Here is a 24,702-nt window from a genome sequence, read left to right as displayed (position 1 = left end):
GGCATTGGAGTAGCTTTATGTTGACAAAAAAAAGTCAATTAAAAATGTTTTATAAAGTTATTATTTTGTTTTTCTGTGGGTTTGCCCTGACAATACCCAAAATGAAGGTGAATTCCACTGTCTGAATCTTAGCTGAATGCAACATCTCCAGTTGTCATTCTAAAAGCAACAGTCAGCTCATCTTAAAAGGTTAAGCTGCTCTGAAGAATGCTGTTTGAATCAAAGACTGAGATATTAACCTATTTAATTAAAGCTTGTAGGGGTGCGAGAGCAGTCAGATATTTCTTCTTTAATTGGCAACATTCTGGCAAGGCGCTTTCCACTTGCTGTTAGCATGTTAGCTTCAGGTAAGTGTTTTATTTTCCACAGCTCACTGTGACTTGACTTGGCTTTCCACGTTCCTAAATGTTTTCCACCATAATGGTTATGTGGTACCAGGTCGTTTTTAAAACATGCTTCACTTAGGTTTCAAGATTGAGCTGAAAATGCAACGTCAGAAAACTGTCAGTTCTTCAGAGCCATAAGGTCTCACAGTTTGGATTTAATTTGGTAATCTCAAGATTAAAATCTAAAACCACTGATCAAACATTAACTTTTTCTGTAAACCATTACTCATATGAAGAAAAAAAAAGACATTCCAATGCTTTTAGGAATTAGGACCACCTTATAAAAAGACACATCAAAATCTGGCCGTGGGGAGGGATTCTTGGCAAAATTCTTTACTAAAAGTAAAATGTACTTCTGGCCTGAAGGTGTTGGGATCTTCAACAGTGTGGCACTCATAAACCCATACAGGAGCTACGAGTGTGAGAGGCACACACCCAATTCTGACCTGCAGACACACTCCCACACACATATTTGCATCCACACAAACCACTTTGGATCATGAATCTCATCATTCTCCTAAGTGTCTGAAAACATGCAAGTGCCATTACTAACCCACCACCACCTCACCCCCCCCCTCCACCCTGCCCCAACAAATAATCACCTAGAAGGAGGAAACAAGAACGAGGAGAGAGAGAGATAGAGAGAAAAAAAAAAGCAATCTTTCCTTTCAAACGAAAAGGGGAAAATGTTTTAAGGGGCAATGAATTTTGTGGAGCTGAATAGGATGTTGGTACATGTTTTACTAAAGGAAATATAATGGCAGACTATTATTAGATCACATTAATCACGAGTGTGCCAAAGGCAGTGACAGCCGTGCTGAAAAGGATTGAAAACGCTGGTAATGGATATAAATTACCCATTGTGTGATAAAAGGATTTTTTCTTCACTAAGAAGGTAAAAAGGAATAAAACACTAAGAGAGCCACTAAACGCTGCTGTGTGTACATATTTATGTGTGTGCATGTGTGTGTGTGTGTGCGCGTGGGTATGTGTGTGTGTGTGAGTGTGAGTGTCCTGCCTCTCATGTGTGCATGTGTGTGTGTGTGTGTGTGTGTGTGTGTGTGAGCAACATGTAATAACACAGGGTTATCAGTGAGGATTAAAAATTTTTAAGGGAATCAGATAGTGACAGTGAGGCCTCGCATTAAAGCCACCAGTGACAGAATGGAAGTGAGGATTAAAAACAGATTAAACTGGTTTGTAGTGATGGAGATGAAAGGAAGGAGGACGAGAAGGAGGGGTGAGAGGGGAGAGAGAGAGAGAGAGAAAGAAAGAGAGAGGGAGCTTTGACAGAGGTCTGTCAGGCTTTTGGCATGGTGATAATGAGTCACATCTTCCATGCACTGTTATTTATTGCTGCCTTGGCTCACAAACAAAAGATCAATAATTTTGAGCAAATCTAATGTTGTCCTCGATGCTAATGCGCTCGTCCATCACATCTGCCATCTTCACCAAGGAGATGGACTGATTCCCTGTTTATTTGGAGATCAAATGCAATCAGATCACATGTCTCTAATAACAGAGAGGAAGCAGTCTCCTGTGTGAACACGCGAGGCGCCTCGTATCGCCGTCCACGCGTGCGCTTATACATCCGTGTGTCATGGACGCGCAAATGATTATGTATGGTGAGAGAGGCCAACGGGTTGCCACGCCACTTTTTGGCATCAATCTTCATTTCTACCTCAGACTTTGCCGGTGAAAGATGAAGAGTGTCAGCGGCCTGTCCCCCGACAACACAGGAGGCGCATGAGCATCCGTCAAAGGCGGCGCGCCCGATGCTCACCGGTTAGCCCTGCAGCACAGAGAGAGATAAGAAGACAGCAGATCCTTCACTGACAACTAGCCCTGGGTGAGACACTTTCCAGCCACCTGAACTCAATCAGGCCCCGGCGGAGGCAAGCGTTTGGTTGTTTCATTTCATCTCCATCCCCTCGCTCACTCAAGGTGTGTTTGATTCATCTCGCAGAGCCGCGTGCGTGAACACAAATCACATTTGGAATCTGGAGTCCCTTTTGCTTTTGTTAGCTACTCGTTTTTGATTCTGCTCAACCAATTTAGCTAAAGATCCCAGCACACTCTGATATTACCTCTTCAGTTCGACTCTTTGTGTGTCATTTGGACCAACTCGGTTGCTCACTGCCTGCACCGATTCATTCGGGACCGTCTCAGTTCCTCTTGGCACGCCGAAAACACCCCCGCCCCGCGACAATATGTAGAGCTACGATGCTAAGGTCCGTGGCAGGTGGATACACTAAGCTTCTTCTCCTACTCCCTGGGTGAGGTGTGAGGAGCAAAACAATGACAGACAAAGGTCACCAAGCCCACAACTCCTCACCCGCTGAGGGGCTGACCTGCCAAATGCACCCCTGAGGCACGGGGCAAAAAAAGCAAGATTAAAAAAAAAAAGCTTTTGAGTAAACGGTTAAAGAAAGAACTAAAGATCCAGAAAGAGCAAAGACATATAGAAAAAAAGGAACCTATCCAAGCTTTATTACATTCGATTGAAACCTGTCTCAAATTAAGATAAAGAGGGAATTTTCTTTTATTCTCATAAAAGCAAAAAGATTTCCATGGAGGCATAGAAGAGCACAATGGGAATTATGGTTCTTCACACTGTAAAAACACAAAATCTTGCCAAGTATTTTTGGTCTAGTTTCTAGTGCAAATATCTTTGTACACTTGAAATAAGACAAACTAACTTACAAGTAACTTTTGAATGAGAAATAGGAGCTTGATTAATGTCAATAATTTCTTAATACTGATGACAAAGTTCTAGTTCCACTGGGAGATTATTTCATACCAGCTGATTTAACTTCCTGTATTTGGTAAATTACAGGAAGTTAATTGACCAGATATGATTAAAAAAATTGTGTTAAAGCTTCAAAATCAGTGATGAATTAGATCTATATGTGTATTTGAATTTATTCAAACACCGAAGGGCTTTAAACATAGAAAGTGCTTTTTATTGGGTGATATTAGATTATTCAAAGTTTCATCTTTAAAAACATAAATAATAAGGGCTTCATATTATATATAATTGTCATGCTTGCATGTGCACGTTATACCTATATGCATTACTTTTAATTGTTTTAAGTCTGGATATTTTTTCTGACATACAGAAAAATGGCAAACCTGGATATCTGGAATATGAATAAACAGATGTTTATTGTTTTGGGGGTAAAATGTCATTTAGATTAAGTGAATCAAAAGATTAATGGAAAACAGAAACAGTCATTAGACATAGTGCTGCAGTCGTGGTGTGTTTTGGTTGCACTCATTTGTGTCCGGCTGGTTTCTAGTGTTTTAATGTGTTTTCCAAATCTACTCTCATTACCTTCAAACTCGTTACTTTCCTCCAACAACTTTCTCCAAAATTACACATTTTATTGAAGATTTATTCAATTCACTTTCCTATTTTCAATAAATTAATTATTCCACTAATTTTAGTGCATTATCAGTAAAAAAAAAAAAAAAAAAACCTCTTCAAATTTAAGATGGGCAGGAAGAGAATAAATTATATATCCTGACAACCATTCTATAGAATTTTCCACAGATCGCACTCATGTATAGAAAAAATCAACTGCAAGCAATATCATTGACTTTACATAATATAATCAGTTAGATATAGAGCTCCTTATATTGAATCCCGTAGTAAAAATATTTCACATCATTATGCAGATCATTCCATGGTTTACCTCAGGTAGTGCATCAAACATCTCGCTTAATGTAGTTCCTCCAGCCTCTGTCATCACATCACTGATCTTAATGCAAAAAAAAAGTTAAAATGCTTCTACTGTAATAATCTTTTTCTCCGTGGTTTTGGGGTTTGTTAGTCAGACAATACTCTTAATGTTATGTTAACGTAATTTGTCTGGTTTTCACTAGGCACCTTTTTCCTGGAAAGTGTGAGGGAAGACAGTGCTTCATACAGCAGGTCAGGACATTGGCAGGTGGAGTAATAAAGCCCTGACATAAGGCTGTGACCAGGGAGGCACACCATGACCCATGGCGACCCAAGGCACCTCCCAACTGCACCTAATTCTCTCCCTCACTGTGCCTTTCTTTCCCACTGTTGGCATACCCAGACACCTACAAGCATGGCAGACTTCCTCCATGTTCAGAGCGGTGTAAGGGCACAGCGAAAGGTCAAGGTTCTTGGAAGCTATACAAGAACGAACAACAGTGAGCTGTTGTCCACAATTCCTTGGATTTTTTTTCTTCTGTTTTTTTGCAGTAAAGAGCTCTGTCGTAGAGATGCAAATACTTCTTGTTTTGAAGCGATTTCCACTGAGGAGCCTTTTTTCCATGAGTGGGTCCTTGCATGGTGACAGCAGCCATTAGTAACAGTCCTAAAATTATTTGTTCTTCTCTTACAACATTTGCTTACATGACGTAGTTATAGTAAAAATGCTAATGCGCGGAAGAATATGCAGCGTCAGTGACAGTCATACACACCCGTGGGTTTGTGACAGGATGATGCTGGTTTGTAAAAACCTTCAAGATGTCACTGATTCAGCCAAAGTCACAGTGTTGAACACAGAGTTAGTCAGACAGCTCTGATCTGTTGCATAAAATGTAGCAGAACTGTGGAACCAGCAACTTCACTAATGGAAGTTCTTAAGAGAGGTCGATCAAAATAACTAAGATATTTCACCTTAACTCTCCTAAAATATATTTAAATCATTTGTTGTATTATCTGGAACAATTAATTAATCATTTGCAGCACTTTGAACAACTTGGGTTTTTAAAGTGACTCTTATGAGAGATCTCATTTGTTTGTTTGGGTCATTGTGGTGCCTAGAAATTCCTTATTCTAAAGAATATGCCAAAGCTTCAAAAAGCACCAGGCTACCTGTTTGAAGGGGATTGCACAGATCTACAGGACTCTCAATATGATTTGTTTTTCACAAACAAGTTTAGTATGACAATAATTACACAGGATATGCTTTTTTTCAGTACGCTACAGTAAATTTCTACCAAACTTTATTGAATAAGCAACAACTAGTTAAGGAGAATAGGTGGAGACCTTTTAAAAAAATCTAACCCTGGTGGTTTAGGAAAGGTGACCACTATGGGAAATACAAAATTTATTTCCAGTTCCAGAAATTCAGATTTTCTAAACACACTGAACTGCAGGGCCAAACTCATCGGATCATGGACAGCCCTGTTGGCTCACATCCCGTAGTCAGTGTGGTTCCATCAGCCGGCTTGTAAGCAGACACTTAAAACAACAGACAGAAGCAAAAAATAAAAAGAGAGAAAAAAAAGTGACTCGCCCAAGTTGCCTTGTACTGCAAGACACATAAAAGGCAGCAGCATTTTGGGCTGAGGAAACACGTGGAGACAAAGCATCAACACACCACTGGTGTCATCCACTTCAGACTGACAGCAGCCAGCGTTGCCTATCAGTGCATCCGTATCTTACTGAACCGACAGCTCAAACGAAGCAGTCTGGGGGTGAGACGAGACTGACACTGCAACAGAGGCTTTCCGTTCCCGCTGCTTTTCATAGCCTGAGTATTGCCCTTGGGATTCCACCGCACTTAAGAATCATGTCAAAGCTTTTAACAGCGCATGACGTCTCCCTCAGCCACCGCTGTCATGTTCCCTCTGCTACTCACTTACACCCCCAGCGTACCCTCCTTCGCTTCCCCAAGCTTCTCTTGACTTGAACAAGAGACTTTCTCCCTGAACTTTTTAAGTTGTCATTTTTTCAAGCACACATATCAAAGCTGAGAGTAAAGCGGGAGTTTGGGGGGAGACAGATGTTTCTCTTATGCCTTTTTTTCCGCTTTAGTACAATAAAATTGTGGAAAAGGCAAAGAGAGAACGGGACGAAGAACAGAGCAGGAAAACATTGGCAGAGATCTTTGTGCAATCCACATCCTTTCTCCACTTTCAACGACTAGCAGTACATCATTTGTATTGATGCAATATTAAATTTCAATATTGCATGTCAAAAGGTACAAAATGATAGATCATAGCCCAGCTAAATGAATTATTAAAGGCCTAAGTTGGCTATGCTATCGGCTTCTCTTACAATCAGCTGTGTCAGAGGAGTGCAGTTGGTGATACTGGCAGCATTTCAAAGCTTTGTCATTTTTCTTTCTAGTCGCATTCCGGCTTTCTTAATCTAGATTTCTGTCATTTATTAATGTTCCCAAAGAGCTAAAACCCACAGATCTTCCCATCCTCATAATCAAAGGCTCAACTCACATCTTCTAATTTCTCTAAAAAAATTGTTTTAAATAATGAATAAAGTCATAATTAAATATTCAATACTGAACATAAGATAAGGCCAAGAAAATATTTTGTCTTTGTTAGATATGTTAAGAGCGCAGACAATGAGGACACAGCAGCCATTTCTGTGGCAGTGAGTAACTATGTGTGAGATGATTTATGTGAGTTTATCTCCAGATTCTGTTTGATGGAGTGACTCCTTGACAACCCAGTGCCTGCAATAATGCTGTTTTTTACCTGACCTATTGGTCAATTTTAATTCATGACAGCTTCCATGGTTTGTCAAGATGCAGTTGATGGGAAAAGAATGTAACGGAGAAGAAACAAGGAAAGGTTAGAGAGTATCTTAGCTGTTACAATGAGCAACCTCTTCAGATGAAACTGTTGAAAATTAGACACTGTACAAAAAGAATTTTACATTTCCTCATATCTTGATTTTTGGACTTTTGTTGGACATCTTCCTGAAATGACCTGCAGTATTTCCCAAAGCTGCTGAACTGGAGCTACTTTAAGGAGTCAGAAGAGAGGAAGTCCGCCCTGGAGGCGTTATCTTAAGATGCTTTACAACCTGCTGAGTCGACAAAAGGATTTCCAAGTGATACGAAGGAAATGTTATTTCTCAAGACTGCCACTCTTTTATTTTAGGTTCAATAAGAGCTAATAAATGCCTCGTGTAATATAAATCCATGAATTATTGCATTCTATTCATTAAAACTCCCACAGACGTTGATCATATATTACTGTACAAAACAAACACAGATAAAAGATCCACTGCTTGTTTATGACGCAGGTTATTTTAAAATATAATTACACATTTTTAAATGTGTAATACATTACACTACAACTTAAACACATCAATGGTAAGATAAAGTAAATTATAATAACAATGGTATGAGCGTGCTCTCAGTTAATTATTGACTTATAGATCACAGGAGGAATCAGTGCTGTGGGACTCAGAGGCCAGACTGCCTCTGCCTTACGTGTTTGTTTGAGAAGTATCCGGCTGCAGGTGTTCGTCTTGGGTCCCAACCACTCTTAATTCTTCAGAAATGATTTGCTTTTAAACCTTAACCTCTACATCTAAAACTTGACACCTAACATTAAGTTTTAGTTTAGAAATCTGAACTAAAATTCAGATTTCTAAAGCCTGTACATGATGACTTGTACAGGTTTTGCTTTGGACATAAAGAAACAAGAAAATGTTACAGATTGTGGTGCCAAGTCTTGAATGTCTACAACTATATATCACTTCTACATTCCCATCCTCACTTGTTGTGATGCTGGCAAACCTTGATTATCAGTTGATGGCCCTTTTCCACTGGCACCCGCTGGTGCCTGGACCTGCCTTCACTATGCTCAGTTTGGGTAGTTTTCCATTACAACTGAGTAACAGCATTAGTGGATGGTCATCATATAGCTGGGCGGTCCCATTTTCCAAAAAGTAGTACAGTCTGTCTACTGTGCTGAAACCTCTGTTCAGTTTGTGGCTTTTACTCACTGTTTGTTTTTACAAATGGGGATTCAGATTATTAGATTGATTATCAATTATCAAGCCAATATTCCTCTAATATGTATAATATATTAGAGGAATGATAAAATTTTATCCAAATATAAAGATTTTTGCCTGCTTCAATGAGCATCTTTGAGTACTTAAAAAAAGCACTAAAAATAAAATGTATTTTTATTATAGTTATTAGAAACTAGATTTACTGAAAAAACAAAAAAACATACAGATCACTGAATAAAGAGAGCCTTCCAGGATAATTATGTTGGGTAAAAACCAGAAAAAGGATTACATCACCTGTGGCCTGAAAAAGCTAAAGCAGATCTTAAAATTCATAATTATATTTTAAAAAATCTTATAATCCTAAACAGAAAAGCAGTTTAATATGGAGTTTTGTGACCAGAATCATTACTAACAATAGCTGATCTCTAAAAATTGTAAAATAACTCTGACTTTAGGTTTGAATCCTGAACATTCAGCTGTAACAGTTAGGCTTGTAGATAAAACATATATGCAGTTGAGAAGGGCCTTGCTACAGTAGACCTGATCTCTGTACAACTGTCAGATTTCCACTGCTAGTGTGATGTCCTAAATCCCTCACCCCCGAGAGGTTTTAATTGCAGGGTCCAGATTGCCAGGGATGGTCAGGGCCTAGCGACCCCCATGAGAAGTCACAGTCTCCATTTAGCTTCCAGATCCTGTGCAAACCAACACAGGGCCCCCGTGTTATCGTGCGAGCACTGGCTGGCAAAAATTCAATTTTCATCCCCCTTTTGTATGCAAGCCTGCTGTCTTGCCCTAACGATGTTCTGCCGACAGAACCCCCCTCACACACACACACACACACCCCCAATGCACACACACACACATATGCACACTCACACATACCCACGCGCACACACTCATCCACCCGTTCTCTTGCCTTCTCCCTTCAACAACAGAACACAGTGGAGTCGTTAGGACCCTCTCTTCATTACTTCAAAAAACCAATCATTAGACACCAGAGTATATACGTAATTAGAAAATCACTTCCTTTGCAATCCCGGCTAAGTAGTTTACATACTGTAATTACAGGGACAAAATCAATTTTTAATCATTTCACTGATTGGGCTCATCAGCTCAGTAGGAACATTGTATCCTGCTTGTTGTGCGAAACAACATCTGGGCTAAAACAATTACCCTTTTGTGTTCTAGAGCGTTTCTGAAAATGCCTTGCTGCCTCTTCCCCCCACACCGCGGACTCCCTATTCTAACTCTATTCATTTTAGAACATCTTTTCCCTTTTGTCTTTGTCTTCCAATCCCTTCTTCCCCTGCTTGGCTCCCCCTCACCCACCACCCCTTTCCTTACCTCGTCTCAGTCTGTCTCTTGCACTCCCTGCCCTTGACTTGGACATGGAGGATCACATTTAAAGCTTTATAAATCAATACGCTATAATAAGCTGCTCTTGACAGAGCAAGCAAGAAAGGAGGGGTAAAAAAAACAGCAAAAAAAAACATATTGCTTTTTTAACGCCTCTTTTGTTTTTGATTGTCATGGCCTTGCTGTTCTCATTGACATTTTCTTCACAGTGTTGTGAAGAACACTGTTCAGCATAAGTTGAGCAGAAATATTGCCGTGTTATGCTATATGTAAACTGAATGTGTGGTCTGGGGCCGGTTTTGTGTGAAATGTGAAAAAGGGCTAACTGTCTTCATTTTTGAAATAAAGCGGTCCAAGTTGAAAGTATTTCTTTTGTGCTAACATGTTTCACCCTCCAATGGTTTCTAAAATGCTTTACATTCTTGTCTGAGAGCGGGGCCCAATCGATCCACATTAGTCTGAACTCCCTCTCTCTCACTTTGAAAACTCCGGAAATCAGATTTCTGATGAAGTGTGTGTGTATGTGTGTGGGGTGGGGGTGGGGATGGGGAATCCGTTAATGCATTGATCCCTATATGCAAATCACATTTGCTTTTATTTTTTTGTCAATCAATAGTATTAATTAACGGCTTCGTTTTAACAGCACCCCGCAATCCCTTTGGACGCCGCCGTCAACTTCAGAAATCACCTTTACCCCAAAAACCCTCCTCTGCCCCCCTGTATCCCTCTCCAGCCCCCCATAAGTCCCTCAGTAGCCATGGAAATGAACGGTACATGGCAAGGGCCATAAATCAGGAAATTCAATTTGACCATGAGCTCCAGTAGTAACAGTAAAATATGAGTGCTAACACAGCACACAAGTAGATCATTCCTTACTGGTCATTAAATTGCTTATTTTACGACAAAAAAAAAAGTTTCACAACTTAATTTATGGAACATGTCAAGAGGCATAATATTCAGCCGGCAAAAACGTTCAGATTTCTTCTTTTGCCCAAGTGAAGCCTGTCAGAGATAAAAAATTAGTAACTGAGAACCCTCTGCAATGAAAATAAACAGTTTACCTGAGAGATGACATGTTAGAACTGCAACCCCCACCTTTTTTTTCCTTTTATTTTTTTTTACAAGATCAAACTCAGATCAGACTAAAAATCTTGTCACAGATTTTTAGTTGAATTGAGGTGTGGGATTTGATTAGGCCATTCTAACACATAGGGATACATTGCCTTAAAATGTTCCATTGTTGCTCTGGCTATAAATTTAGGATCAGTGTTCTGTTGGAAGATGAATCTTTTGGAGGATTACTTTCAGCTATAATTATCAGTTGGAGATGACAAGTGAAAACTAGTACTTAGAACTACAATGCATCTCTCCTCTTGTGGTTAATGTTTAATGTACATTATCCCTGATATGCATTTTAAAATTTGTAAAAGTTTGATACGATTCGCTGTCCTCACTAGGCTTGTCAATAAAATTTTTGGGGGATGATTATTGTCATTTTGAGACCATTAATGGCATATTAATGCAAGTACATCCCCTCAAAGATAAAAAATTTTGTGCTTTTTTCAGAAGATTTTTTATTGGTGGAGGAGGTATTTTTTTTATTCTCCATAATTAATCAACACAAGTACTATGATAATATTTTTTATGGTTTATTAATTCTTTTGTTGTTACTATTGTTTTTTTTGAAGTATTATTCATTCTTCTTCTTCGGGGGGAACAGGGCAAGTTGCCGTTTAGGCTTTTTTTGAAAAAAGTGTCATTTTTCTTTTGGTTTACATTTATGCACTGATTTTTGCGGGTGTTCATCACATAAAATCCTGATAACATACATAAAAGATTTGTGGCTGCAACATGAGAAATTGCAAAAAAGCTCAATAGAAAACAATAAATGCAACAATACATTTGAAAAGAGTTGAATCCTTCTGTAAACCCACTTCTGTGAATATGATAACTTCCATTATTTTTGAACAATGCTTGAACTTTAAAGTTGTGTATCAGTTATCCTTACATTTATTTCTATTCTCAAGTGGAATATTTTTGGTGGATGATGTCTTTTAAGAGAAAGGAATGTGTTAATGGATAAACGTAGTCATCAGACACCTGACTGCCCTGTGTGTTCATGTTTGTGCACACATGAGAGCGCTGGTGGGGTGGGGCGTGTGGGGGTTGTTAACCAGCCTGGCCTAGCTGCTCCTGCCAGGATGCTGGTGTGTGGGATTAATAATAAACGCTTTTTGAAATTAATTATTATGCCTAAAATGCTCTTTTGTGATTTGCTTTGAAGAGCATGTGTGTGCGGATGTATGTGTGTAAAAAGGGATGACGAAGGGGTGGGGCGGTCGAGGGGTGGCTCGCTTGCTCATTTGGAGAGCTTTTCCAATTATACAATTAGTCTGGAATGTAGGCCAGCAGTTCCTTGTGGTCCCCGACCCCGCATCGTAAGTGCCCTCACTTAACTTTTTTTTTTTTTTTTATCCATTTGTTTGCCTGTAGAAAATGTGTTAACAGTGTTTTAAAAAGTGAAGGTTTTTGAAGGCGAAGAACGTTCCGCATGCGGTGAGAGGAGACGGGGATGGCTGATGGAGGAGTGCGTCATGGTAGACACTGCCAAGCTACAGCCTCAACCATGAATGGGGTTACGTGTGAAAACCGATGGCCATGCACTGATACAGTACACAAAGCCATCGGGTTGGGGGCCTCTCTGGTCAAATACTGTTTGTTGTGTTGTTTCGCCCAGCAAATCCAAAGACTTCTCCGGACCACCACCACTTTGTGAAGATGGCCGTGTTAGCTGGTCTGGAAGCGAACACAAACACAGCACAATGCTAACTACTGTTGCCTCCCTTTCATTTCCTCTACAATGAAGTGATATGATAAATGGATTTATGATGAAGAACAAATTGTTTTATAATTTGGCCCCTTTGTGAATGTCCCCTCGCTCCTGCCTGCCTGCTACCAAGTGTGCTGTACTGGGTTTAATATGAAGCAACAACAACAGCCAAGTGCCATCTGTTGGCATGCGGATTTTCTGTAATCTCTCTTTACTGATTACAACAATGAATACACAAACCTCTTAAATAATTATCCCGCAATGTAACAAAAAAAAGGCTAAATAATTATAATCATTAACTCCCACCAAGTCTGCCACTCCTCCAGCAAATGAAGGCTGTCAGAGAGGGAGGAAGAGATAAAAAGAGAAACTGAGCGAGAACGGGAGGGTTTTCTTATGCCAAACATGTCTTAATATACCGACGGCTTAAAGAGAACACAGAAGTGACAAATTTAACCCAAAGAACTAATAAAAACAGACCTATCTCCTTCATAATAACCATACATTTTGTTTTACTTTGTAATTTAGTTTATACAGAAATTTGAAATAGCAATAGTTTGATTCAGTTTATTTTCAGTTTTAACTCTTGACTGATGCTATTTTCATTTGATTTCAAAATACTTTTAAAGTTGGTCAATTCAAAGCTGGATATTTATAGAATTCTTTTTAGAATTTTTTTGTTTCCCATAAAAAGAATATTTTCCTAATGTGAGAAGATTTATATACACACACACACATATTGTTTTGAATGGACTGAGCTTTCCAACTTTGTTAGAGAAATATAAATATCATTTACTATCAAATAAGACTACAGATATTGACACACTGTGTAACAGGAATAAACCGATCATGTTTTAGGTCAGTTAGGATTCCCAAAATATTTCTATTTGCTAAATTCTAACAGAGAAAAAAACATCTTATTTTCTGAAAAATGCAGAGTTTAGAAATAAACCAAGATTATTAGCCTTTTAAAAATTTCAAGAAAGTTCAAATGATGTTGTCATGCATTTTGGAAGCTTCTGATGTTGATCTTGAACTAACTGGTGTAGTTTAGGACAACACCTCACACACCACTTCCTTCTGTGACACCATGGAAAAATCAAAGGAGCTCAAGAAATCAGGTAAGATATTTGGAAGAGAATTGTAGACCTCAACAAGTTCGCTTCATCGTTGGGTGAAGTTTCTGGAAATGCTCAGGTATCAAATTGTTCAGGAAGAGACAGGTTCTGTGTCCAAGACATGAATGTCTGTACCCACTTAACCATGAAGGGGCTGATCATTGGGTGAGAGGTCGCTGGTCCCAGGAAGAAACCATTTATCCAAATTAATAGAAAAAAAGTCAGATTATAAGATTACCATTCTTGGTAAAATGACTCTTTGGTTAGAAGGACAAAAAGCATTATATAAAAAAGGGGAGAAGTTTGCAAGCCTGAGATCATAATCCCAATGTAAGTATAAAAAAGGAAGAACCATTTTGCACTTCACAGAACTGATGGACTTCACAAAGTAGATGGCAGCATAAGGAGACATTATGTGAAATTATTGAAGTAACATTTAAGACATCAGCAAGGAAGAACCATGGGGTCTTTCAGTGACCAGATGTAGACCACAGAATTACCCAAAAGATGGCTTAGATAACAATTACCATGTTTTGGAATAGTCATTACATTCCATCGAGAAGTGGTGGGCAGAGCCAAAAAGGTATGTGTTAACAAAGTAGCCTAGTATAAACCAGATGGAGGACCTGGGTCAAAATTCCAACCAACTGTCCAACTCATACAATTTAAACAACAATTTCAACAAATAATAAAGGAATGTATGTTAACTTCTCAAAGAAAGTCAACATACATTAACATACAAAAATTATTAATCATAATTTTTGACATTTAGTGAAGATAAATAATTTTAGTAATTATAACTGACTGAAACTACAAAAGCTTAGTCAAATCCATTGTTACATATGGGGGGAAATTGGTTCTGTGTGTTTATATGGAGCATATGTAAATATCTGGTTTGAAGTGTAACCCAACTTTTTTTTAGTCAAAGACGCCTGAGACCACTTCTGATCTGGGCAAACCATAACTGACAGAATCTGGATGAGGGAGCATTACCAAATGGAAAAACTGAAAACTGTCCTATGGCTAATTTAAATGTTTCACATTTTAATGTTCAGTAAAAGAATAATAAGATCAGAAAAAATTGCTCAAAATATCTAATTTATTTGAAAATGCAGAAACTATATTAAGGATGCAGAGAAAAAAGTATTTTTTTAAAAAGGCAGCCTGTCTTTTAATGAGTCTTCAAGGACTGGAGCGCCTGTTTACGCACCTCCCTCTATAAAAGTCCTCCAAGAGTGTGAGCGTCTGCAAGTTTGTGTGTCAGTGCTTTGTGTGAGAAATGGTGTGAGAATACGTCAAGGGTAGCATGTGTTAGCTCTGCTTCCAATATGAGATAAATCTGTGGCACATACCTCCAATATGACACAAGCCAAAACGCCATGACTCACCCATGCTATATTTGATTAATAAAACTACAGCAGGCAGAACCAACTCCTATGCAACCAACAAGTGCCAAGGCACACTTTAGATCAAGACATGTAGCAATATTTCTGCATATTTTAATGTTTAATGAGTGATTAAGAATATGGATTTCAGATATCTGTGTGGGATAGGAGTTTTTCACCTTAGTAACGCATCTGCAATGCAAACTTAATGTCATGATGGTTGTTATAAAGATCATTTAAAATTTATAAAATAACATAAATTACATTTTACAGAACAAAAAATAATATGTCTTTTGAAAAGAACAGTTCGTTTTATCAGATGTGAATGCCAGCCTAACACCTAGCTACATTCCCTCAGACACCTAAACTCTATTTACAGAGATTCATTTTAAAACTAAAAAAAAAAAAAACAAAAGAAAACACCAAAGTGAAAAGCCGAGTGATAAATAACATCATTGCAGAGAGGAATAAAGGATAACAGAAATGCAAACAAGAATGAAGTCCTAAAGAGTGTAAGAAAAGAAAGTGAGTGTAATTTCTATGGTGTGTGAATGACAGCAATGACGATGATGAGGATGATGATGATGATTGCCTGCTGATTACAAACAACCAGGTTGGATGAAGCTATTTAACTTCACAAAGCGGAGACGTCCCCTGACTTGTCATCCAACCTGCCATCACGGACACACACGTGCGGATCTGGAAGTATCCATCACGGTGAGGGATGGGGTGGACGCGCTCCTCCACCTCCACCAATAATGCTTTGCACCTGTTTGCCGTGTCACCTCTGCACGCTAATTGTCTCATGGAGGTACACTGCGTGGGAATGACAGAGATGTGGCTTTCTGACAGACCATGTGGGCGCATGTGGTTTTAGTGTGTGTTAAGGGGAGCGGTGCCACACGTGTTATCGGTTGTGCAGGCTTGTCCGATGTGTTAGTGTGTGTATTACAACATTGTGGGGATGAGAAGGCTTATGTTGGTGTTCATTAATCTGATCTGTGAATGATGTCACACCAACTTAACCGCATTCCACACAAAATTTTGAAAACCAGTTGATTTTACTTGCTGTTGTTTCCAGTAACCTGCTACTAGGCTGCTTTTTGGAAGACCTGCTCGGAAAAGGAATTTCACATATATCTCAAGAACTAAAGACTTCTCCAGAGAATACTCTAGAGGTCTAAAAATCAGAATTAATGTTACTGAGTGAGAGTAAATTAATTTGGCATGCATTAGAGCATGAAAAGACCCCAATAACATTTCTGCCTAAATGTACTTTGTGATGTGAATGTCCCTTTAAAAGCCTGTAGTTACAATCCAAAACATCTACCATAACACAGTACAGGATCAGAATATTTCTCTACATCAAAATGTATCAATAAATGTGAAGCACAGAAGTTTCAGAGAGGGATTGGTCAACAAAAGCCCAGACAAACTTTCCATTCGAGCTATTTTAGCACAATTTGAAATTTATCAGTTTTTATTTATTTATTTATTTATTTTTTGTTTGTGTTATCCTTTTACCCTACCTTACAAAATCATTCTACCAGGGACAATTTCTGCAATAAAATGCAATTGCAAAGAAAAACTACACCTTGGTGCATTCAAGGCTATGGATGTTATCATCTCTCAGGAGCCCATTGGCTAATTTGGCTGACATGTCAATCAAAGCATCAGGGCCAATAGAATCTAGAGGTGTTAGCAAAAATCAATTTTTTTCACCAAACCTATGTAAACTGTAAATTGAGGGAATGTAGTGTTGCTGGTTTCTATGCGGTTTGTGTGATACGGCCATGTTTTTGTCTTTAGGTTCTACTGTGTTTTTCTTCATCTAGTGTTGGAATTGGATCTTGTTGTGGTAGAGAATGGCATTTGTAATTTAGGTTAACCTTTTTCCCCATTATGTGAATATGCAATAAGCATATAATACATGCACACTGTATAGTCAAGTGTAAACATTGCATATAGATCATAGTAGATTGAATATCCACTATATTATACAGCATGTTTGGATTGATTTATTTGGTAGAAGTGTTACTGGGTACAGGTTAACATTGTAACAATTTATTTCTATGCATTAATTAATGATAGTAACATATTTGCATTTTACAAAGTTACACAGTACTATGTGTGCTTTATTGGCATTCCAATCAATAAAGGTAAAAATAAAACCAGAAATTCTGCTTTCAATAGCTCTTATATGAGTGGCAGCCATTTTAGATTTTGAAATCAGGGTTAGTAAAAAAAAAAAAAAACATAACATGTTTCTATTTGGAATCCGCTAAAGAAGTTTCATTTGATTCATTTCAAACTGCTACTTAGAAATGTTGGCTTCAGAAGATAAAACAAGTTATGAATCAGTTATAACTCAGTTTAAGTAAAGTTCCCAAGGAAATCATAATCACTTCGAATAGTGAACCAGACTTTGGCGCTGTAGGGATATTTCTGATCACACTGGGGAAAAGATCACATTTACATCCAAAGTTTTATTTGAGAATAATTTCTTAGACAAACAGCTAGCACAAATTAGCTTCTATTTTGCTTCCACAAAAATTGACACATCAAAATATTCTTCTGGTTGTGAAAGTTTAGGCGGAGTGTGTGTAACTTTTACACACTCCAAAGTGAGCCACTGACAGACCAAAGCAGTGATAGGAAGCTCCAGGAATTTATAATTACTAGTGTAAGTGAGAAGTATGGCACTGGTTATGAAGCCCATAGTTAATTTTCCCAGATAAAGTTTGGAATAAAAAACATAAGTGCACGGGTCTGTGAGTGTGACAGACACCTTTAATATCCTCCCTTTCCCCTTGATCAATGGGTGTGATCGTACCTGCACGGCTGCCTCTCCAGCGGATGCCGGATGTCAGGAAGAACGCAGACAGTTTCACAGAAGGTGGGACGACAAGAGCCTGTAAACACAGCACACATACCAGGAAATTCAGCGTCACCTGCATTTGAAGCTTGACAAGTTTGCAACACTGATGACAGAAGAAAAATACCCATTAAAAATTGTATTCTGAGTCTCTTCCCTGCAAACCCGCCTCACAGCTCGACTCGTTAGTCAAACTTATTGTGAAATCATTTCAACTTTTACAATCATTCTGCACATGTATCAACAATAAATACTTGTGTAAACCAGTGGTGAAGCTTTTTTTTTAAATACCTTCAAATCTTATTATCTATAATTTGGCCTTTTATACATCTGAAAAAGAGAAAAGCATAATAAATATGTGTACGGCACGTTTTAGATGTTGGATGTTCGTAGGAGACTGTCCTTGAGATCTTCTCAAAACCAGCATGAAGGAGTGCCTTCTGGTCTGAAAGTATTTGGTACACCTGGTTCAAGCGCCATGGTGCCAAAAATGAAAACAATGTTTCCTCAGACTGCATTGTGTGTCAGGATGGCAGGTTTCTGAGCACACCCTATAGGCTGAGGAGGAGTACAACGTTTTAGAAGCCTGGAGCTCACATTGTAGGGAAGTGAGTGACAACAAAGTGACAAGGCTTTGTCTGGAAGGCCAGGCCAAGGCAATCAATAACAGCTGCTGGCATGCAGTGCTGGATGTGCCACAATGTTCTGGGAAATCTATAGCAGTTTCCCTGGGAACTGGTTTTAAAAGTAATGCAGTGTCCATGTGAGGAACAACCCAGAGATCCAGCAAGACGATATGAAAATAGGCGGGAAGGCTGGCTTTTTAGGTCCTTTTTTTTGCCAAATATGCCTAAATATGCCTGTTAGCAAACACTGTGGTTATCCATGTAGACAACGGTCCAAACATCAGCTATCAAATTCATTATATTCAATACAAATGTAAGCCATATCTTTCATTTTCTTTGTTGCAAACATTATTGAGTCAAATTAAGCACCAGTTATTTTCAATGAATTGTGAAATGACTATTTTCACAATTCTAGCTTGGTGTGTTTTTAAGCTTTACTAAGTTGAGAAATCTAAAATAAGGTGCTTTCACTTTGTTTCATGTGTAAGAAATCAAAATATCAATTTCTTTGCAGCTTACTAAACTGCTCCCTATTTACATTTAATTTTTTATGACATTTCAGAGGTTTGCATAAACCTGTTCAAGTTTTCCAAGATGAGAATGTGCACAGGCTTGGTTCTGCATAATTTTCAGAATGAACTTGTGCTGTTTCTTTCCTCAGAAGATCGTCTGTCAGTCACACCGTTAGCAAAATGCCCGTGTTTTTTAGGGCCTCTTTTTTTGTTGTATTTAAGTCTCTGTCTGTGATCCATTAATATGGAGATGTTGCTAAATTTGGACCTCCAAAAAGAGGCTCAACCAAATCTCATGGATCTTTGAATGAGAAGAGGCAGCCAGGCATATACAGGCTGGCTCAGTCCTAGAAGAGCGGGGTGATGGCGGGGGTGAGGGGGCTGGACAGGGTGGGGGGACACAGATGTGGAGGGTCTGCAGGAGGGCCACCCAGATTTACCCACCACTACTTTTTCAATGGAGCGTCAAGAGGTAAAACTCACACTCATACACAGTGAACACACACCCCGCTCACACACAAAGCCGAGATGTTGCCTTAAGTCACAATCTAAATTGGCTCCCAGGGGCATACTGACTACCTTGTTCACCAAAGGCATTGTGTATGTTTTCTGAGTGCTTAGCATATGCTGTTGTAACCTGAGATCCTCTGTCGCACTCTTACTCTCTTATTTCTCTCCGTCTCCTGTTTGCACACACAGAAACACAAGCACACAAACACGCAACGCTGCCAGGAGTTGCTCCCCTTCTCTCCCTTTTATGTTTTTCCCATCAGAAGGTTAATTAAATTCAAAATAGTTTGCATCTACCTATTAAACCATGTTGCACCAACCGCCCACCAGACAATCGACACAGACACAACCACAGGCAGGGTGGCAGGGGTGGGAATGGCTGTGTTGGGGGTCTAATACAAGGAAAGTAGAAGAAGAAGAAGGAAATCTGCTCATATCACAGGCAACGAGGAATGCCATGTCTGCCTTTTTTCTTTCTTCTACAATATTACAATAGCAATGTGACAAAATGAACAACATGCTGATGCAATGTTACATACAGTCAAATGGTGCATCTACGAGTGGGTAAAACATTGTGAAGGGACACACATGTTTCCCCCCAAAATCTGCCTCATTGATGTAGTCATGATCAAAAATTCTAAATGCAGTCAAAAGAAGAGCTTGCCAAGCACTTTCCAGAAGCAGATGTGCACTGCTAGATCCGTTATTGTTCTACTGGGGGAAACGCAGAAAAAGCTCCTAACACTTGATTGAATCTTTTACATCTCTGATCTGATATAAAGCTCACTGCAGAGTAATGAAAATAGCTAACATTTTAAGACAGTCTAACCTTTCCTGTGTTTACCTTATTAAAGAGTGTGTACCTTAACTGGTAGAGCAGTACACACAGGAGGCGAGGGGTGGGGGGTAAATGTGTATAAAGCAAGCAGTGTTTAAGCAGGCGAGAGCTAAAGTAATAGGCAAGAGCAGTGAAGTGTTGATTCTACAAAAGATGCGAGGGAAAAATTGCACCTTAGTGCTCACACACACACACACACGCGCACACACACGCACACACACATTCCTTCCCCCTCCTCAATCTACTCCCACAACACGGCCGGCTGCCTGGCAGCCGAAGTTAACATTTTCAGAGAAAATATTCCTTGCCTCCAATAGTCCGATGTAATTCATTTTCCATCTCTGTTCATTAATCATTGTTAAAATTAGTGATCCATTTCTTCCACTCTGCCATCTGCACTCAGCTTCCTAACAAACATGACACCTCGGTGCATAATAAAAGCTGACAGCTACGAGGAGGCCTTTCCAAATAGCTTTCTGCATATGTGCACCTCCGTGTCTTGATGCCGTTGTCAGACAAAAGTAGGTTGTTTGGACCACCACTGGCTGGAGACAAAAGCTGACGAGTGCATGAACACGCACGTACATATTGAGTATAAGGCACCACATATGTACATTTACAGGCAGTAAAAATATTTGATGTTAAACAAAGTGACATTTCTAAGGCTAACCCTCCAAACATGCCAGCGAATATGCAGAACTACAGCCGGGTCTCTTCAGCACTGAGTCGGTTAATATCTAAATGGGCTCGCTAAAATGAGAAAAGCAGAAAGATTTGGGTTGAGATAAATCGCTGCATTTAAAAGAAGTAAAGGAATCAGAGTGAAAATGAAATGGGTGCAGAAATGTTTAAGTGTGCTGTTTACCCATCCTCGTTTTTGGCTTTAGCGTCAGCTGGAACCGCGCTGTACTTTTCCATTTGCCTTTACTTCCACCAGCCATGACATCTGTGTGTATTTGCTGTGATATTGTATATCAGCTCTGCTACACCCTGATCACACTTGGGTAGGAGCTGCTTCAGCCAAAGGAGGAAACAATGGGACTAAGTCATTGCAGGAGGATCCCCATTGCTAGGCCACAAGTGTCTTTCAACTTCCTGCCAACCCCAAACTCTAACCTAACCCTTCTCAAACCATCATGAGAGTACAGTCTACTTTACTCAAACTTGAATGCATTTTATTTGAGTTTAATTTGAGTCAAATTAAAGGTTGCGCATAAATGTGAAATCATGTCAAAATAACACATCTTGATTTAATTTTTTACTAGAAATAAAAATGTGTAAACATGTATACATCCACCTTGACTGCAATATCCTAAATAAAAACAAACGCAAGCAATTCCCTTCAAAAGTTTAATGTAATCTCAACGTAAATTCATTTGTTTTGTGAAAACCTCTGAGGATTTCTTTCAGGAATTATTATTTCCATTTGTACACTTTCCAAATATGACCTTTATGGAAGAGTGACCATGAAACAACACAGTTGAAAGAAAACTATGGGAATTCCTGTTTAAATCTATGTCATGTATTGGCAAATGGGTAACTGTGACAAGTAAAACCAAAGTTAAACCTCTGGGCTCTCCACAGAAAACTGTAAAGATTAAACATGGCAGTGACTGCATCATGCTGTGGGAATGCTTTAATTCAGCAAAGAAAATCATTCTTTGTGTGCTGTTGGCACTTAACGCAGGGCAATTCTGGGAAAAAAATCTGATTTAGGGTGACAGATTTGTGAGCCTAAACATCCAATCAGAGCTGCAATGTAGACCACAGCAGGTTCAAATGTTGGAATGGCTTCGTTAAAGTTTGGCTCAATTCCAAATTAGAGTGTGCAATATTTGCTTTCAGGCACTCAACATATAATGACCAAGCTTGAACTACACTGCAATCCTTAGATGTGCAAAACTACAAACATACTCCAGAAGACCTGCAAGTAATTATAGAAAAATGTGCTTCTAATATTAACTTAGGCAACACAATACATGTGCATATCACTTTTCAATTTTTATTCACAAAAAATATCATTTTCCGTAAATTCCACAATTATGTACCATACTACGTTGTTCTACAATTACATTTCCCAAACAATATATTAAAATCTGTGGTCATAAGGTGACAAAAGATTTAAAAAAAAAGAAAACCAGAGGTATAAATGCTTTTGCGAGAGACTAAAAGGTGGTTAGCTTGATACGCTGAGATACTTAGGAATTAAACGCTGTCACCCATTTTTTTTCCAGTCCATTTATTGTGCACTTACTCACGGTTAAATGAAGCAAGGCAACACTCTAATGTTAGACCGTTTAATAGCTGCAATATTAATAATGTTAATGTCTAATAGCTGCATTTCTTGTGGATGTGAACTGAGCAGGTAATGCAGCCATGGAGCTATGGGTAAAATCCCTCCTGTGCTCTCATTACTCAGAAATGTAGCACAAACGTGTGACTCTCTGCTGAATTTCTTGCATCAGAGAACAGCTTTTCCATCTTAAATCAAAATCATTCAAAAATCCACCATGTGAATGTGAATACTTCTCAGTGCTTACTAAGAGAACCCTCCACGTGCATTTCTGCTCCCTCCACTATGACATGTCCCTTCTCACGTTCCAAAAGCACACACACACACACACACACACACACACACACACACACACACACACACACACACACACACACACACGCGCACATGCACACGCACACACACGTGTGCAATCTGTAGCAGGCACGCCCGCGCACGTTCATCAGCGGAGTTTAAACCCTGAAGATCCAGCACTACTTTACACGTCTGGCTGTGCCCTGAGCACACACTATCAAACACAGTCAGGATCTCAGGATGCTGAGGTGTGTGTGTGTGTGTGTGTGTGTGTGTGTGTGTGTGTGTGTGTGTGTGTGTGTGTGTGTAGGTGTGTGTGCTCCAGGAAGCACATCAATCTATATAATGCCCTCAAAGAGAAGGCTTTTTCATACCACTAACTGCCCAGGACTATAAGGGGCAGCGGCTGCAGCGGCTGAGCTGTGATTCTGCTTTTAGCCCAACTGGAGACCCTGTACATGCATGCACACACCTACACACACACACACATGCATACGCACACACACCGAACTCGAGCATCCCTTAACACTACTATAGCTCGCTCTGCACACACACATACATGTACAAAATATGTGTAAAGAGTGAACATGCACTCTTGGTGGAAACATAAAGCTACCAGCTCACTGGACACACTCATCAAACCTTCAATTAAAACTGAACTCATGCTTCAGACTCATGCACTACTTTCATTTTGATCTAATTCTCCCTAAATGCATTTCACCAAGCCGTTATTATTCAAAACTGCTTGATTATAGAAACAACAAACACCACTTAGAAGAACTGGTCAGCATTGATCTTATGCTGCCTATGCCGAAGCTCTATACTTTGATTGCTGACTTTCCATCCTGTCATTTACTGAGTCTGCTTTAGCCTGTATAATGGTGGTGTCATCACCTTTCCCAGCAGGCCCACCCTGGACAGGTCACTGCCCCAACACAGAGACACACAGGACAAATATATTTCCAGATCAGGGTTCAGGTTGGTTTAGATTTGGATATTACTCTATCAGGGTTTTTCTGAATATTGAAGCAAGAGTACAAAACCTCCTAAGATAGGCAGTAAGCTAATCAGTTGAACTAGAAATAGAGCTAGCAACTGGAATTAGCACATTACTAATAAAAAAAACTTCAAAAAATATTTTCCTTTTTCAAAAAATAACCTCAACACTCTTCGTTGTGGAAGTTGTTACTGTAGGAAAAAGGCTCAAGCTGTTTTTGAGTAGAATAAATACAAAAGTCAAAGCTGCTAAAAGGGAACAGTATTTTTACCAGAGATGTTGGTTTTGTTCTTCTGCAGGTTTGGTCATTTCAAACCTGACTTTTTGGGATACAATCATCCATCACAGGATCCCAACATTATACCCAACCAACATGAGCTTTCAGATTAGCTAAACAACCTGGAGGACATTTCTGGATAGAACAGGAAACATTAGCTTAAAACAGCAAAGCTTCGTTTGAACTGTCAGTGCAATGGAATATGCAGGGTTAGAGACACTGGCAGCCTTTTGGAAAACTCAGAAAAAAGGCAAAGGTCTACATGAAATAGTGACGACACACAGAGACTGATATGTTTGGAAGGTTTACTGTCCTAACCGTACAACTGATAACATAAGATATTAAAAATAGCTTAAAGTACTAAATTAAAGCAACTTTCTTACAGAGTGTAACATCACCCCTGCTTCCAGGGAGAATGACAGACTTTTGGCAGGATGGCCAGAGAGAATGCTGTTTAAATCAAACACAACAAAAATCTTTACAGTACAGAAAATGTGTGGAACAGAAAACACACATTTATTTCTCACAGGAAAGTTTAAGAAATGGCACTGTGCATTCTAAATCTATGGATTTTTTTTAACCTAAACTAAGCTTTTACCGACATTTACATTTAACAGACTGTTTCATTGTCCCCAAACTTAAAGCTGTAACCTCT

The 24,702-nt window shown here is 39.1% G+C and overlaps 1 protein-coding gene across 5 annotated transcripts in view; it reads right to left on the bottom strand.

Annotated features, from left to right (window-relative positions):
* The window catches only part of znf536 (zinc finger protein 536), a 251,828-nt gene that overhangs the window by 206,915 nt on the left and 20,211 nt on the right, over positions 1-24,702 (bottom strand). For 4 of the 5 annotated variants that reach the window (XM_016679757.1, XM_016679756.1, XM_007568258.2 and 1 more), the window contains one exon: positions 17,659-17,737. The gene's annotated coding sequence lies outside the window, so the exon portion shown is untranslated. Of the gene's footprint in view, positions 1-2,067; positions 2,179-17,658; positions 17,738-24,702 lie in introns of all 5 variants that reach the window. The other variant, XM_016679755.1, reaches the window with a different exon arrangement.

This window comes from Poecilia formosa, unplaced genomic scaffold, assembly GCF_000485575.1.
Source record: "Poecilia formosa unplaced genomic scaffold, Poecilia_formosa-5.1.2 Scaffold219, whole genome shotgun sequence".
Lineage (NCBI taxonomy): Eukaryota > Metazoa > Chordata > Actinopteri > Cyprinodontiformes > Poeciliidae > Poecilia > Poecilia formosa.
This window is presented reverse-complemented; position numbering and strand designations above follow the sequence as displayed.